This window comes from Chiloscyllium plagiosum, unplaced genomic scaffold, assembly GCF_037043375.1.
Source record: "Chiloscyllium plagiosum isolate Xiang-an unplaced genomic scaffold, Cpla_swu_hap1 HiC_scaffold_35, whole genome shotgun sequence".
Lineage (NCBI taxonomy): Eukaryota > Metazoa > Chordata > Chondrichthyes > Orectolobiformes > Hemiscylliidae > Chiloscyllium > Chiloscyllium plagiosum.
In genome coordinates, this window is record NW_028270173.1 from 15054643 (window position 1) to 15068057 (window position 13415).

Sequence of the window (13415 nt, forward strand, 5' to 3'; positions counted from 1 at the left end):
CTTCCGATTGGAAGGAGTCCAGAACTGCACACAATACTCCAAAGGAATAATCAGACTGGCTTTGTGTGGGGACGTATTATCTCACAAATTTGACTGAAAGTTTTGAGTAAATGACCAAGATAATCAGTAAGGGTAGGGCAGTGGATGTTCTCAATTTGACTTTACTAAAGCATTTGACAAGGTCCCTCATGGCCTGATGAAGTCATATGGGACCTGTGGTGAGTTGGTATGTTGGATGCAAAATTGTCTTGGTCATGAAAGACAGAGTGGAGGGCTATGTTTCTGCCTGTGACCAGTAGTGTTCCACAAGGATCAGTGCTGGAACCTTGGTTGTTTATAATATATTTGGGTGAAAATGAAGGGGCTCTGATTAGTAAGTCTTCAGGTGACTTGAACACTGGTGGAGTTGTGGATCGTGAGGAAGGTTGTCAAAGAATACAGCAGAATTTAGATCAGTTGGAAAGTGTGGAGAAATGGAAGATGGTGTTTAATCTGGACAAGTGTGAGGTGACGCATTTTGAAAGGTCAAATACAAGTGGAAACCACACAATAAATGGCAGGACCCATAAGAGTATTGATATACAGAGAGATTTGGGACAGTAAGTACACAGTTCCCTTAAAATGGCAGCACAAGTGGATAAAATGGTAAAGAAGGGGTACGGCATGCTTGCCTTCATCAATCAGGATATTGGGTATAAAACTTGGCAAGTCATGTTGCAGCTGTATAAAACTTTATGTGGGCAACATTTGGAGTATTGTGTGCGGTTCTGATCACCAAACCGTTGGAGGGATGTGAAGACTTTGAGAAGGGTCCAAAAGAGGACCTGGATTGGAGTGCATCAGCTATAAGGAGTTGTTGGACAAACTTGAATTGTTTTCACTTGAGTGTTGGAGGCTGTGGAGCGAATTGGTAGAAGTATATACAATTATGAGAGCCGTGGATGTGGTGCATAGTCAGAGCCTTTTTCACATGACGCAAGTATCAAATACTCAGGGGCAGAGATTTCAGGTGAGAGTGGGAAAGTTTAATGGAGATTTTCAAGGAAAGTTTTTAACACTGATGGTCATAGGTTCTCGGAATACGCTGTCATGGGAGGGGGTAGAAGCAGATATAACAGCAAAGTTTAAGAAGCATTTGGACAGACACATGAACAAGCAGAGAATAGGGGGACATGGACCATGCACCGGTAGATGGGATTTGTTTAGAATGACATTATGATCATAGCAGATAGGGTGGCACAAAGAGCTTGTCCTGTGCTGTACTGTTCAATGTTCTACATTCCACTTTATGGATGTTCTCCTTAAATGAGAAAATAGGAAATAATATATCTCCTTACCAGTGTGAAGAATATCTATTACGCATCGCCACATTCTTTAAGGGTTGATTTATAAAATATTGCCAGAAATAAATAACCTTCTCTTCTCTTTTATCAGAAATTCATTAATTATGTCAAAATGAATAATCTAACAGCAGAAAATAAAATATATACTTCAATACCGCTTTATTAATGTGTTGTCCAGTTATTTTTGGGAAATATATGTCAGAGAATTGAGCCCAATTGAAAAGACACCAAACAAGCCAGATCAGGTGAAATTCACAAGCTGTTTATTGCAAGCAATATCACTGGAAGAGAAATTGACTAGGCTGACACAGAACTGACAGCCTTTATAGGGAGATCAAGGGTTCTCTTCCCATAGCTGAGAATCAAGCCAGTTTTTATAGGAATACTGTACAATGATGGGGAAGGGGAAGCACGGTGGTAGTTTGGCGCACCGATCTTTACATTGCTGAGGCTAAGCGCCAGCTCGCGGACACCTCCTCCTACTGCCCCCTTGACCATGACCCCACCTCCCACCACCAAACCATCATTTCCCAGACCATCCATAACATCATTACCTCAGGGGATCTCCCATCCACCGCCTCCAACCTCATAGTCCCACAACTCCTCACCGCCCGTTTCTACCTCCTGCCCAAAATCCACAAACCTGACTGCCCCGGCCGACCCATTGTCTCAGCCTGCTCCTGCCCCACCAAACTCATCTCTGCATACCTCGACAAGGTCCTGTCCCCCTTAGTCCAAGAACTCCCCACCTACGTTCGGGACACCACCCACGCCCTCCACCTCCTCCATGATTTTCGCTTCCCCGGCCCCCAATGCCTTATCTTCACCATGGACATCCAGTCCCTATATACCTCCATCCCCCATCACGAAGGCCTCAAAGCCCTCCGCTTCTTCCTTTCCAGCCGACCCAACCAATACCCTTCCACTGACACCCTTCTTCGACTGACTGAACTGATCCTCACTCTGAACAACTTCTCTTTCCAATCCTCCCACTTCTTCCAAATCAAAGGAGTAGCCATGGGCACCCGCATGGGCCCCAGCTATGCCTGCCTCTTCATCGGATTTGTGGAACAGTCCATCTTCCGCAGCTACACTGGCACCACCCCCCACCTTATCCTCCACCACATCGATGACTGTATCGGCGCTACCTCGTGCTCCCACGAGGAGGTTGAACAGTTCATCCACTTTACTAACACCTTCCACCCCGACCTCAAATTTACCTGGACTGTCTCAGACTCCTACCTCCCCTTCCTAGCCCTCTCCATTTCTATCTCGGACGACCGACTCAACATGGACATTTACTATAAACCGACCAACTCCCACAGCTACCTAGATTACACCTCCTCCCACCCTGCCCCCTGTAAAAATGCCATCCCATATTCCCAATTCCTTTGCCTCCGCCTCATCTGCTCCCAGGGGGACCAATTCCAATAGCGAACATCCCAGATGGCCTCCTTCTTCAAAGATCGCAATTTCCCCTCAGACGTGGTTGACGATGCTCTCCACTGCATCTCCTCCACTTCCCACTCCTCCGCCCTTAAACCCCGCCCCTCCAATCGCCACCAGGACAGAGCCCCACTGGTCCTCACCTACCACCCCACCAACCTCCAGATATATCATATCATCATTTGTCATTTCCGCCACCTCCAAACAGACCCCACCACCAGGGATATATTTCGCTCCCCTCCTCTATCAGCGTTCCGGAAAGACTACGACTCCCTTGTCAGGTCCATATCCCCCACCAACCCAACCTCCACTCACGGCACCTTCCCCTACACCCGCAAGAAATGCAAAACTTGCGCCCACACCTCCCCCCTCACTTCCCTCCAAGGCCCCAAGGGATCCTTCCATATCCGTCAGAAATTCACCTGCACCTCCACACACATCACTTACTGTATCCGCTGCACCCGATGTGGCCTCCTCTACATTGGGGAGACATGCCGCCTACTTGCGGAATGTTTCAGAGAACACCTCTGGGACACCTGCACCAACCAACCCAACGACCCCGTGGCTGAACACTTTAACTCCCCCTCCCACTCCGCCAAGGACATGCAATGTTTATCCGCTCCAGGAAGCTTATTGTCAGTTTGTCTTGGGAATTGTATTCTCTAGTCTACGAGTGACTATGGTCGTGTGTGGTTTCCCTTGTCAACCTGTTTGGTCAATGCTGCGGCATTCTGGATTTTGCTTGTATGGTTTAGACAGGCTTGATTTTCTGTGTTCCGTGTGACCATACTGTGGGTAGGCAGCATGGCAGATCTTTTCCCACAATATGTCATCAGGGCTCCCCAGCAAAATTCTCCCATAATAAACATGAATACAATAATAAACTTATCAATTCATTACAGCGGACAAGACTCACCTTTGCTATGTCAAAGAGCTGAAGAATCAATAATAAACATGCTGAGCAATATAATGAGCTTAGTTGCCAAATACCTGAAGGGATTGGTTTAAGGTTTGGATATAAATGGACAGGAATGAATCAATGGAAATGAATGTGAATCTAATTAGCAAATACAAACATGTAGTACTGGTGAAATTGATTCAACGTTTTGTGAAGTGGAGAATGAAGAGATTATACTCGAATCATTGACTTTCCTGCTCCTTGGATGCTCCAGGATGCTGCCTGACCGGCTGTGCTTTTCCAGCACCACTCTTTTCAGATCTGATCTCCAGCATCTACAGTTCTCACTTTCTCCTGAAGTGGATGGGAGTCTGGTATTCAGAATTGAGGGTGACTCATTGGGGAAAGCAACCCTGAAAAAAATGTGGATGCTGGAAATCAGGAACAAAAACAACAATGTAAATTGCTGGAAAAACCCAGTAGATCTGGCAGCATCTGTCGAGAGAAATCAACATTAACAACTCAGGTTCTTCAAAACTGATGATAGCTGGAAAAGGTTGATATTTATACAGAACTTGGGCTGGTAGAAAGAGGGAGATAAACGTTAAGTGGAGATAAAACACAAAGAGAGAGAAAAACAGTTGGACAAAGTTTGTCAACATTAAGTCCAGATATTACTGGACATAATATTAAGCCAATGTTAAGTCCAGAAGGGTGCAGTTTTCCCAAGTGGACAAGGAGTGCTGTTCTTCCAACTTGCGTAAGCTTGGCTGGAGCACTGCAGCAAGCTTGCGACAGAGATATTGGCCAAGGAACAATGATTTGGATGTGAGTCTAAGAGGTATAGTTACAAAGTTTGCAGATGACACCAAAATTGGAGATGTAGTGGACAGCGAAGAGGGTTACCACAGATGACAATGGGATCTTGAACAATGAGCGAATGGGCTCAGGAGTGGCAGAAGAATTTTAGTTTAGATATGTGTGAGATGCTGCATTTTGGGAAAGCAAATCTTAGGAGGACTTATACACTTAATGGTATGGTCCTAGGGAGTGTTGCTGAACAAAGAGACCTTGGAGTACAGTTTCATAGCTCCTTGAAAGTAGAGTTGCAGGCAGATAGGATAGTGAGGAAGGTGTTTGGTATGCTTTCCTTTATTGGTCAAAGTATTGAGTGCAGGAGTTGTGAGGTCATTTTGTGGCTGTACAGGACCTTGGTTAGGCCAGTTTTGGAATATTGGGTGCAATTCTGATCTCCTTACTATTGAAAGGATGTGGTGAAACTTGAAAGGGTTCAGAAAAGATTTACAAGGATATTGCCAGGGTTGGAGGATTTGAGCTATAAGGACGGTGAATAGGCTGGGGCTGTTTTCACTGGAGCATCGGACGCTGAGGGGGGTGACCTTATAGAGGTTTAGAAAATCATGAGGGGCATGGATAGGATAAATAGACAAGGTCTTTTCCCTGAGGTGAGCAAGTCCAGAACTAGGGGGCATAGGTTTAGGGTGAGAGGGGAAAGATATAAAACAGACATAAGGAGCAATATGTTTACGCAGAGGATGGTGTGTATATGGAGTGAGCTGTCAGAGGAAGTGGTGAAGGCTAGCACTTTAAACGGCATCTGGATGAGTATATGAATAGGAAGGGTTTAGAGGGATATGTACTATGTAAAAACAATGACTGCAGATGCTGGAAACCTGATTCTGGATTAGAGTGGTGCTGGAAAAGCACAGCAGTTCAGACAGCATCCAAGGAGCAGGAAAATCGACGTTTCGGGCAAAAGCTTATGTGCCAGGTGCTGGCAAGTGGGACTAGATTGATTTGGGATATTTAGTCAGCATGGATGTGTTGGACCGAAGGGTCTGTTTCTGTGTTGTACATTTCTATGACTCTATGTGTTGAAGTGGCAGGCAACTGGAAACTTTGGGTCTTTTTTGCAGACAGAACGTAAATGTTCCGTGAAGCAGTCACACTTTGTTTCCCAATTAGTACCACACATAATCCAACATCTGCTACTAAAACCAAATAAGCATCTCTTCATTTCTCCCGACTGACCTTTAATCACACCTTTGCCTGTCAAACTGAGTTTTTCCAGCAAGCTCCTGTTTCGTTTTTGTGGTGTTTCATTGGGAGTTGTGACATAGATGCTTCACAATTAATAAAGGATCATTGCTATAACTGCCTGAGGAAAACACGTGCTTAAGGATTTTATGTACGCTTCCATGGGCTATGGACATTGCAGGCAAGGCCAGAATTAGTTGTCCAAAGGAAGTCCTTGAGAAGGGTTGGATGAGCCAATTTCTTGAATTTCTGTAATTCATCTGATACAAATACCCTAAGTATGTTCCATGATTTTGTTCCAATTCCACTGAAGAAATGGAGACATAGGTCCATGTCATGGTATTGTGTGTCTTGGGCAGAGGCTGAAGATGATGATGTCCACATGACTGCATTTTCTTATCTGCAGTAGATGTTGTGAATTTGGAAGGAGCTGTTGGTGAGATGCTCAAATGCCTATTTGCATATCATACATCGTGCTGCCTCTGTGCATTGTAGTGTAGAGAATTATGTTGAATGTGGTGAATGGGAATTCTACTCAGGCTGTTTTGTTCTAGATGTCTTCAAGCATCTTTAGTGTTGTTCCAACTACCTTCATTCAGGCATCTGAAAATAATTCCAATAGATTCTTGACTTGTGCCTTTCAGATAGTGGACAGTAGATGAATTGTTGTCCTCAGAATTCACAGCATCTGACCCATTATTCTATCTTCAGCAATTACATGGCCAGTACCGCTAAAGTTCTGCTAAATGTTATCTGTAGATGTTAAACCTGGTGAATTGCAATGAGGCAATGCCTGAGTGCTATTATTGTGAGACCATTAACCCAGAACCTTAGCTAATGTTTTGGGGACATTGGTTTGAATCCTGCCACTGCAAACTTTGGCATTCGAATTAACACAAAGCGAAAATCTGGCATTAAGTATCTACTGATGACCATGAAACTGTTGATGATTATCAAAGAAAAACCCACCTGCCTCAGTAAAATTCTTCAAGGAAGGAAGTCTGCCAACCTAACCAGGTCTGGCCTTCTCACCCACAGCAATGTGTTGAAATGGCCAAGCAAGCCACCCAGTTCAAATGCAGCTAGGGACAGGCAATAAATGCTGGCCAGCCAGTGACACCCATGTCCCGTGTGAATAAAATAAAATCCAACAGTAGTAATATCATAGAATCCCAAGATTCAATGGTTCGATTGTGCTTGTTTGCAATGGCGATGCCATAGCATGTCAAGTTTCAATAGTTCAATTTTCTCTTTGTGGAGGGCTATTGCCTGACACTAGCCTGGTTTGAATATTCTTTGTCACTTATCAACTATTATGACCCCAGCTGATGTTAATACTAAATTATATTCCAGAATGACAGCAGGTTGAAGAGGTGTAAGAAGGTTCAAAATGGTTCATGTAGAAATGACATTGATTGATTAATTAGAGTTAGAATCCAAATTATAGTGGTCATGTCATAGAGTGATAGAGGTGCAAAGCACAGAAATAGTCCCTTCGGTCCAACTTGTTCATGTGCAACAGAGACCGAACCTAATCTGGTTCCATTTGCCAGCAACTGGTCCATAATTCTCTAAATCCTTCCTATTCATATACACATTCAGATGCCTTTTAATGGAGTAATTGTACCAGCCTCCACCATATCCTCTGGCAGCTCATTCCATACACGCACCAAAATCTGCGTGAAAAAATTGCCCCTTAAATTTTTCACCTTTCACTAAAGCCCTCTCGTTCTGGACTCCCTCACCCCAGGGAAAATATCTTATTTATTTACATTATCCATGCCCCTCATGATTTTATAAATTTCTGTCAGGTCACCTTTCAGCCTCTGACACTCCAGGGAAAACAGGGCCAGCCTACTCAATCTCTCACTATAGCTCAAATAGAGACTTTCAAGTGCAGGTTCATAGCTCCTTAAAAGTAGAGTTGCAGGTAGATAGGATAGTGAAGAAGGCGTTTGGTATGCTTTCCTTTATTGGTCAGTGCATTGAGTGCAGGAGTTGGGAGTTCATGTTGCAGCTGTACAGGACACTGGTTAGGCCACTTTTGGAATATTGTGTGCAATTCTGGTCTCCTTCCTGTTGGAAGGATGTTGTGAAATGTGAAAGGGTTCAGCAAAGTTTACAAGGATGTTTCCAGTGTTGGAGGATTTGAGCTATAGGAAGATGTTGAATAGGCTAGGGTTGTTTTCCTGGAGCATCAGAGGCTGAGCAGTGACCTGATAGAGGTTTGTAAAATCATGAGGGGCATGGACAGGGAAATGGACAAGGTCTTTTTCCTGGAGTGGGGGAGTCCAGAACTAGAGGGCATAGATGAGAGGGGAAAGATGTAAAAGAGACCTAAGGGGCAACGTTTTCATGCTGAGAGTGGTGCATGTGTGGAATGGGCTGCCAGAGGAAGTAGTGGAGGCTGGTACAATTGCAATATTTAAAAGCATCTGTATGGGTATATGAATAGGAAGGGTTTGGAGGGATATGGGCCAGGTGCTGGAAGCTGGTACTAGATTGGGTTGGGATATCTGGTCGGCATGAACAAATTGGTCTGAAGAATCTGTTTCCATGATTTCCATCTCTATGACTAAATCCATCAACCCCAGCAACATCTTGTAAATCTTTTCCGAACCCTTTCAAGTTGCACAACGTCCTTCTGATAAGAGGGAAAACAGAATTGTACACAATATTCCAAAACTGACCTAACCAATGTCCAGTACAGCTGCAACATGACCTCCCACCTCTGAGACTCAATGATCTGTCCAGTAAAGGAAAGCATACCAAATGCCTATGTCACTATTCTATCTATGTCAGACTCCACTTTCAAGGAACTATGAACCTGCACTCCAAAGTCTCTTTGTCCAGCTACACTCCCCAGGACCTTACCATTAAGTGTATAAGTCCTGCTCTGATTTGTAGCATGTCACAATAATTTAAATTAAACTCTATCTGCTACTCCTCAGTCCATTGGCCTGTCTGATCAAGATCACATTGCACTTGAGCTAACCTTCTTCACTCTCCACTACACCTCCAATTTTGGTGTCATCTGCAAACTTACTAACTATACCTCCCATTATCACATTCAACTCATTTTTACAAATGATGAGAAACAGTGGACCCAGCACTGATCCATGTGACACACCAATGGTCACAGGCCTCCAGTCTGAAAAGCAACCCTCCACGATCACACTTTGTCTTATACCTTCAAGTCAGTTCTGTATCCAAAAGGCTAGTTCTCCCTGTATTCCACGTGATCTAACCTTGCTAACCAGTCTCCCATGATTAACCTGTTGAACGCTTTACTGAAGGCCATATAGATTATGTCCACCGCTCTGCCCTCATCAACCCTGTTTGTTACTTCTTCAAAAAACTCATTCAAGTTCATGCGACATGATTTCCCATGGCCAAACCCAATCAGTCCTTGCCTTTCCAAGTACATGTAAATCCTCTCCCTCATGATTCTCTCCAACAACTTGCCCACCACCAATGTCAGGCTCACTGGTCGAGAGTTCTCTGGCTTATCCTTACCAACTTTCTCAAATACTGGGACCACGTTAACATCTTCTGGCACCTCACCTGTGACTATTGATGATACAAATATCTCAGCAAGGGGCCCAACAATAACTTGCCTAGCTTCCTACAGAGTTCTAGGGTACACTTGATCATTTCCTGGTGATTTATTCACCTTTATGCATTTTAAGATTTCCAGCACCTCTTCCTCAGTAATATGGAGAAAGTGAGGACTGCAGATGCTGAAGATCAGAGTCGAGAGTGTGGTACCGGAAAAGCACAGCAGGTCAGGCAGCATCTGAGGAGAAGGATAATTGACGTTTCAGGCAAAAGCCATTCATCAGGAATTTCCTGAAGAAGAGCTGATGCCCGAAACATCAATTCTCCTGCTCCTTAGATGCTGCCTGATCTGTTGTGCTCTTCCGGCACCACACCCTCATATCCTGTGTAATATGGACAGTTTTGAAGATGTCACCTTTTATTTCCCTACTTTCTATATCTTCCATGTCCTTCTCCAGAGTAAACATTGATGCAAAATACTCGTTTAGTATCTCCCCCATCTCATGTGGTTCTACATGAGGGCGGCACGGTGGCACAGTGGTTAGCACTGCTGCCTCACAGCGCCAGAGACCTGGGTTCAATTCCCGACTCAGGCGACTGACTGTGTGGAGTTTGCACATTCTCCCCGTGTCTGCGTGGGTTTCCTCCGGGTGCTCCGGTTTCCTCCCACAGTCCAAAGATGTGCACGTCACGTGAATTGGCCATGCTAAATTGCCCGTAGTGTTAGGTAAAGGGGTAAATGTAGGGGAATGGGTGGGTTACGCTTCGGCGGGTCGGTGTGGACCTGTTGGGCCGAATGGCCTGTTTCCACACTGTAAGTAATCTAATCTAATCTAATCTAATCTACACTTAGGCTGCCTTGCTGATCTTTGAGAGGCCCTAATTACCCTTTTGTCCTTAATGTATTTATAAAATCCCTTTGGATTCTCCTTTACCCTATTTGCCAAAGCTATCTCATGTCCCCTCATTACCCTCCTAATTTCCTCTTAAGCATTCTCCAACTGCCTTCTACTCTTCTAAGGATTCATTCGATCTCTGCTGTCTATACCTGATCTATGCTTCTTCTTTTTCTTAACCAAAATCTCAATTTCTCTCGTCTCCAGCATTCCTTGCACTTACCAGCCTTTCCTTTCACCCGAACAGGAATATACTGTCTCTGGACTCTCATTATCACATTTTTGAAGGCTTCCCATTTTGCAGCCATCTCTTTACTTGCAAATATCTGCCCCCAATCAATTTCTGAAATTCTGTCCTAATACCATCAAAATTAATCTTCCTCCAATTCAACTTTTAGATCCGGTCTGTCCTTTTCCAACTTTACTATAAAACTCATAGAATTATGGTCGCTAGTCACAAAGTGCTTCCCCAATGACACCTCAGTCACTTGCCCTGACTTATTTCCCAAGAGTAGGTCAAGTTTTGCAATTCCTTTTGTCGGTACAGCCACATACTGAATTAGAAAATTTTCTTGTACACACATAACAAATTCCTCTCCATCTAAACCTTCAACACGATGGCAGTCCAAGTCTCTGTTTGGGAAGTTAAAATCGCCTACCCTAACTACCCTATTATTCTTACAGATAGCTGAGATCTCCTTGTAAATTTGTTTCTCAATTTCTTGCTGACTATTGGGTGGGTCTGTAATACAATCCCAATAAGGTGATCATCCTTTTCTTATTTTTTAGTTCCATCAAATGTGTTCGGCAAGTTCTTTCTAAAAGATCTAGGTGAAATTCTGCAATTCATCTTGTTGATGGTTTGCAGCACTGCGATTGATTGTCAGTGATACTGGAATGTACGCTTGTGGATGTGGTGCTGATCAAATGGGTCACTTTGTCCTGATGGTGGCAAACCTCTTGAGTATTGTTGGAGCTGCACTCATCCAACAATATTTCATGACACTCGTCATTTATGCTCTTGTAGATGTTACATAGTCTCTAGGAACTCATGAGATGTATTTGTTGCAGAATTCCTCAATTCTGAACTGCTCTTGCAGCCAAAGTATTCACGTGGCTAGTCTACTTCCATTTCTGGTCGTTGGTAACCCCAAATTATTGACAGTGGAGATTTCAGTACTTCCCATGCTGTTGAATGTTAAAGGCCTATGGTTTGATTGTCTCTTGTTGGAGATGATCATTGCCTGACACTTTAATGGAACTTGCAACTAGTCAGCTCAAAGCAAATTTTTTCCAGGTCTGGCTGCATTAGACCTGGCAGGTTGGGAATGTTATGGTAAATGCTGTGGAATCATCCATGAACATCTTCACTTTTGATGTTACAATGGAGGGAAGGCCATTGATGAAGCAGATGAAGATGTTTGGGCCCAAGATGTTATCCTGAGGATATTTTGAAGGCATGCCATGGAGCTGAAATGACTGACCTCAACAGCCACATGATCTTCCCATGTGTTGGGTATGAATCCAACCAGTGGAGATTTTTACCCCGATTCCCATTAACTCAGATTTTTCTAGAGTTCCTTAATCAAATGCATCCTCATATCAAGCGAGTCTCTCTAATTTATTCCTGGAATTCAGCTCTCTTGTACATGTTTGAACTAAGACCAGTGATTGTGGTGGAACCCAGACTGATAGTCAGTGAGCAGGTTGTTGCTGAACAGGTGTTGTTTCATAGCACTGCTGATGTCACCTTCCATCACATTACTGATGAAGCAGCAATTGATTCTGTTGGATTTATCCTGCTTTTTGTGTCCATGGCATACTTGGGGACATTTTCCACAATGTTAGCTGGATGGTAGTGTTTTATAGCTGTACTAGGACAGACTGCTCAGAGGTGGGACAGTTCTGAAGCACACATGAGTCATGGGGTCATACAGCATGAAAAGATACTTCAGTCCAACTCATCTGCCCGAACCAGATACCCAAATCTGATCTTTTCCCACGTGCCAGCATTTGGCACCTTTAAAACCCCCACCCCTTTAAACCTCTCTGTTTCATTTACCAATCTAGATGTCTTTTAAATGTGTTAATTGTACTCACCTCCACCACTTCCCCAAACAGCTCATTCCATACATGCACCGTCCTCTGCAGCAAAATGCTACCCCTCAAATCCATTTTAAATCTTTCACTTCCTACCTTAAATCTATGCTTTATAGTTTTTGACTCCTCACCCGTGAAAAATTATCTCTGCTATTCACACTATTCATGTCCTATGATTTTGTAAACTTCAATAAAGTCACCCCTCAGTCTCTGACATTCCTGGAGAGAAAAAAGGCCCAGCCTATTCAACTTCTCCCTTTCGCTCAAACTCTCTAGACCTTGGCAACATCCTCATTAGAGGAGAAAGTGAGGACTGCAGATGCTGGAGATCAGAGCTGAAAATGTGTTGCTGGAAAAGCGCAGCAGGTCAGGCAGCATCCAAGGAGCAGGAGAATTGACGTTTCGGGCATAAGCCCTTCTTCAGGAATGAGGAACATCCTCATAAACCTAGTCTCCCCCCTTAACACCATCCTTCAGACAGAAGGGGAACCAGAACTGCAACAGTATTCAAAAGTCACCTAACCAATTTCCTATACGGCATAAGCGGTTCCCGAAACGTCGATTCTCCTGCTCCTTGGATGCTGCCTGACCTGCTACGCTTTTCCAGCAACACATTTTTCAGCTCTGATCTCCAGCATCTGCAGTCTTCACTTTCTTCTCCTTGTAGATGGGGAAGCTCAGGTTATCAATGCAAAACATCAGGCTGAAGCAAATGCTTCAGCTTTATGTTTTGCACTGATATCCTGACCTCTCCCATCTTCAAGAATGAGGCTTTTTTTTGTTTGTGGAGCCTCCTCGAACAATAAGTTGTTTAATTGTCCACCACTGGATATGGCAGGACTATAAGCACTTATTGCTGATCCATTGCTTGTGGAATCATGTGACTCTGTCTAACATTTATTGTGTGTGCTGTTTGGCACACAAATAGTCCTGTTCTGTAGCTTCATCAGATTGATATCTCATTATTATGCTTGGTGTTGTAATTCAGAAGTGTGGCACTTGAAAAGCACGGCAGATTAGGCAGCGTCCAAGAAGCAGGAGAGTTAATGTCTCGGGGTGGTGGTGGAAGAGGGCCGAGAGATAAATAGGAGTGTGTGAGTGGGGCTGGGAGGAGGG